Raw genomic sequence first — 5,465 nt, 5'->3', positions numbered from 1 at the left:
TGCCTTTTTCCTCCTGGAATGACTGCTGCTTTAAGGATCTGTGTTAGTAGGTCACTGAAGAAATGTATTGGCAGCAGTCATTCATTGACAGCTCGACTACCCAATCGGAACACAGCATTTTCTAATTTGGTCCAATGAAAGTTGATTCCAGCAACTAAAATTTAGTCTGAGGTAAAAGCGTGGTACGACTGTATGTGCCGCGCCTTATGTGTAGCCAAACCTGTTTCAAAGAGTGTTACGATTTTCTAAAGGCACAATTAAACTAAGCCTATAATTGATGAAAAACGTGGTTTTGTGTAGCAGGGCCTTTCAACTTGGTGTTACAAGTGGGATTATTATCAGTTATTTAAAATTATACTCCACGGCGAACTTTATTGTATTAATATAAATAGACAGTTATGCCTTAGAAAAACTGTAATTTATTAACAATGGCTCATTATTAGAAAGCAAAAAAATTAAGAGATTATGATATACACAGTATATTTTAACAAATTTTTAGGACGCGCTAGCGTTCAGTTGTTTCAACACAAATGACATGACAACACGGATGATGGTGAGATGCTACAAATGTTACAATCACCTCCCACTTTACTTTGATTAAATACAGTTGGAAATGTGTCGCAGAAATATTCTATGGGTAGGTTAGTATATACCATTTGACTCTTTACCAGTTCCATAAATTATCTATTGGCGTTCAAGTCTGGGAAATGGGTGGCCCCTGAAAGTTGTGTAACTCTCTGCTTCCTAAAGCGCAACCTGAATGCAACAGTGGCCTCTATTGACAACTGGGATTAAACAGCGCACACTGATTACTGAAGACACATCGATAAATTAGGAGTGAAATTTCATTAAATCACAACTACATCCCCATTTCATTTTCTACATTGATCGAACCAATTAGTGCTTTAGCCATTTACAAAATGAGAAATATCAAGATATCTTTTTTTTTTGTAAAAGGCCGATACATGTAAATGAACAAACAGTCGCAATTTTATGCACAACCTTGGCAGTGCCGTCCTACCCTCGAATGCGATGCCTGGAATATATTCAGTAAATAATGTTCACACACACACACACACACACACACACCCCGTTCTGAGACACTTTGGAATTATCTGGATATTCACATTTCATACTCTCACATCATTACCGAGCAATTGTTTTAAATAATTAAGGTCATTGACCCCTACCCAGCCCTGACTTTAACCATAAGTAACCAAAAAATACGAGACTTTTGACATTTTTAGTTTTTTATTTAATTTTTATAAAATTAAGTTTCCCCTTCTGGGGACTGAAAAAATGAAACCCACAACATCAATATAGCAGGTTTTTTTTTATTATGGGGACACTTGGTCTCCACAAAGTAACATATATATATATATATAACCCACATGCACACACAAACTTTTGGTTACCTGATCTTCACCACACAATTCTGAACAAACGCAATATGGCCAAATCAAAAGAGATTATTTCAGCGTTTCATTTGAAGAGCTGTTAAAGCTCATGAGCTTGAAAGGGTCACAAAGGATTTATAGAAAGACCCAGGTTACTGAAAGCCCACAGTCCAGAAGATGGAAGAAATTCAGCACCGTTGCTAGTCTCCCTACAGTCAGCTTCCTACAAACACCAGTGCAAATGCACACTGCTCATTCACCACAAAAGTCACAAAAGTACCCTTGGGTGAAAGATAAGGATTGGCAGACATTTCTTGTGCTTGATTAGGTCTGTGATCATGAGTTTAGCAAAAGAAAAACACTGAACAATAGTGTTGGATATATAAGGTAAAAACACTGCCGCCTTCATTAAAGACCAACCAGACGTTCGTGCATAAATGATTATATCCCATCACGTTAACATCCGTAGTCATGAAGTGCCTGGAAAAACTGGTAATGTCACACATTAACCGCAACATTCTTGCAACCCTGTACCTGCTCCAGTTTGCATTCCATTGAAACAGATCTATGGATGATGCCATCTCCCTCACCCTTCACATTGCCCCAGGATATCTAGAAAATATCACCTACATCAGGATGCTGTTCATCAACTACAGCTTAGTTTTTAACACAATGGTGCCATCCAGCCTGGTGCTGATGCTAAGTGACCCCGAACTGTACAGCTCCATTTGTAACTGGGTGTTTGACTTTCTAACACACAGACCCCAGATGATGACAACAGGCAACAGGAGATCATGCACCCTGATCATCAGCACTCACGATTCGAAAGGCTGCTGCCTCGGTACACTGTTGTATAGTCATAAACAACAGCATTGTAAAGTTTGTAGATGACTCCACTGTAACTGGTCGCATTAGTGACGATGTAAAGGTTGCCTACAGGAGGGTGGTAAAAACCCTGACTGTATAGTGTCACAACAACAACCTCTCCCTGAACATCAACAAGACAAACGAGATCATCATAGCCTTCAGGAGGATCAGAGGTCTTCACTCCCTACTACTCACTGATGGAATTCCTACTGAGACAGTCAGCAGCTTGAGGTTCCCGGGCATCCAGGTCACTTACTCCCTCTCATGGTGTCCAAACACCAGTTGCATTCTTAAGCATGCTCAGCAGAAGTTGTTGTTCCTGAGGAGGCTAAAGAGCTTTAGGTTAGGAACCAAAACCCTGGTGAAGTTCTACAGTCGCCCCACTGAGGTCATTCTGACTGCATACATCACTGTGTGGTTGGATAACATTAACCGTTCAGGGCTTCAAACTGCTTCAACGGATTGTCCAGACAGCTTTGAAGATCATTGGAACAGATCTTCCACAGCTCTAATCAACCTACTTCTCCCGCTACCAGAAGTGGGCCAAGTCCATCATTATGGATTCAAGCCACTGGCTCACGCCATCTTCACTCTCCAACCCTCTGGCAAGCACTAACTATGCATCACCAGTTGCACCACCTGTTTCAGAGACACTTTCTTTGAACAGGTTGCTAAATAACCAGTGATCTGTACCATTCTGTCCCATGACAACTATCTTGCACAGTACCACACTGTTAATATACTACCTGAAGTGTTTAACACTAGTGCATTGTTGTCAAATATCACATTAGCACTGTACCTCATCTCCATATCTCATTGGTAATTTATTACTTATTTATTATTGCATCTACTTAATCTTAAATTTAGTGCATTGCTTTGTCCTATATTGCACAGCTGTTTGTTCCCTCCACCTCCAAACTCCACCCCACTCACCCCCACAACTGGCACTTTCACTGTATTCCCTGAACACACGTGACTAAAAAACTTGATGTTTCACATTGGACATATTTTCTTAGTTTTTTGCAAATGTACACAGCACTTTAGACCAGTCTCATCCACAAAGAGCCAGTATGTATGGAAGTTTTTTGGATAACCTTTAGGACAGCTGTTCAGTGAATCCAAATCTGAGGACTCTGCAGCCAATCAGTCCTCTAGTAATCCAATTAGTGAGCTTCAGTAAAAACTCACATATACACCAACCCATTCTGGATAAGATTGCCCATTCATGCTTTTGACCAACACCAAAACCTTATCCCAGCTGTGGGGCATGGTGGAGGGTGTATAATGTTGTGGGGAAGGGGGGGGGACTCCTTTGCTACTTTAGGGCCTGGATGACTTAGAACCATTGAGGGCCCAATGGATTTCAATATGTATCAAGAAATGCTACAACAGAACGGAGGACATGTGTTTGTGAGCTAAAACACAAAAGAAGCTGGTGTCATACAGCATGACAGTGATCCGAAACACAGGCGTAAATCAACAACAGAGCAGCTCTGACAGAAAAATCTCGAATGACCAAGTAAGAGTCTTGACTTCAGTTACATTTAAAAAAACATGACGTAATCTAAAATAACTCAAGCAAGAAATTCCAAAAATATGCATGGCTCTGTGTTTTACAGAGGACTGTGTTAAACTATCTTGTAAGTGCGGCACAGGTCTGGTCAGCAGCTACAGAAATCATTTGCTTGAGGTTATTGCCAATAAAGCAGGTTGCACTAGCTTCCAAACACAAGGATGCACACTTTCTTAGTCAATCGCCTTGATTGTTTAAGTCATTTATTTAATACAAATAAGACTGTCATTATTCACTATGACTCAGATGAAGCACAATTTACTTTAAGAATCATTCACGCTGAAATACAGATAATTCCAAATATTCGAGTTTGCAATCTGCAAGAAAGTCATTTGTGAATGCACTGAATCAAAAATGCTCCTAGAAATGAAAAAAAAAACAGACAATAACATTTTTAAAACTGATTTAAACATTTTCACATTTTAAAATGCAAGATCCTTGTTTTGTGTCACAGACAAGTGAGTAGGAATTAAAATTTTCATACGAAATGAATATCAGAATATGACAGTAAGTTACAATGCTTACAATACTTTAACTCGGGCTTCGCTCACTTTAAATATCTACAAATCAATATTACAGTGTTTTTCAAACTTGTTCATGACACAAATAGTTATGAAATTTCATTTAACTAGGTTGTCAACCGGATTATTACCACAATGTGAATTTCGACGTTGTATCTGTTTTTCTTCCGAAGAACGCGAAAGATAGCCATCTAGTGACGAATCCGCAGGAATATCATTTTCTCTGCACATTAAAGCTACGTTGTCTGAAACGTTACACTAATATTTATATTCGAATTAGACCGGGTGACTTGAAATGTATTTTTTAAAATTCCCACCTAAAACAGATTATTAGACGTTTATTCTACAAATACCATCCACCCACCGAGTCAGTTCTACGATTACTCACGATGTAAACTTATGATCTATCTATCAAAGCCATAACAATCTTAACGCTGTACTTCTCTGCGACACAGAACTGCATATTTAAGCAAAAAAAAAAAAAACGCAAAAAAAAAAATTGCGTGACACAATTACGTGGCACTACAGCACTCAATAACCATGACACATTTTCCATAATTAGGAGGATGTAAATGCAGACTAGTAAAATATTAAATGTTTGTTTGTCATTAAAGGTGTTAAGACGTATCTCCTTATTTAGCCCTGAAAGTGTAAGGGGAAAATGTTACATGTGCACTTGAAACAAACTATATCGCATTTGTGAGAATTGTGGATCTTCTTCGCATGATCCGATACATCAAGTGAATCTCCCTCTGGAAACGCCATTCTGAAATTCAGTGTTATTGTCCTGACTGCTTTTCTAGTCATTTTGCGCAGTTTTGCCTTGATGAGTGTTCTCCGCCGCATACCTGCACAGAAATGGACCTTCCTGTGTCCGAATTCGCTTTCTCGTGTCCCATGAGCGCCGTTATGCGATGATCGCTGTGAGTTTGCAAACTGTTGGCTTTGAATCTCAGCTTATACGGTAAACAGTGCACACTTGCCTCTACGTCAAGCACATTCAAGCGTGATGCATGTTTCGTGCTATTTTGTGATAAGTCGCACCGCTGTTGCTGAGATGACAGACCTTCACTAAGAGCATCGGAGGCCTTGTGTTTGGTTACAGGG

The sequence above is a fragment of the Brienomyrus brachyistius genome, chromosome 7 (assembly GCF_023856365.1).
Source record: "Brienomyrus brachyistius isolate T26 chromosome 7, BBRACH_0.4, whole genome shotgun sequence".
Classification (NCBI taxonomy): domain Eukaryota; kingdom Metazoa; phylum Chordata; class Actinopteri; order Osteoglossiformes; family Mormyridae; genus Brienomyrus; species Brienomyrus brachyistius.
This window is presented reverse-complemented; position numbering follows the sequence as displayed.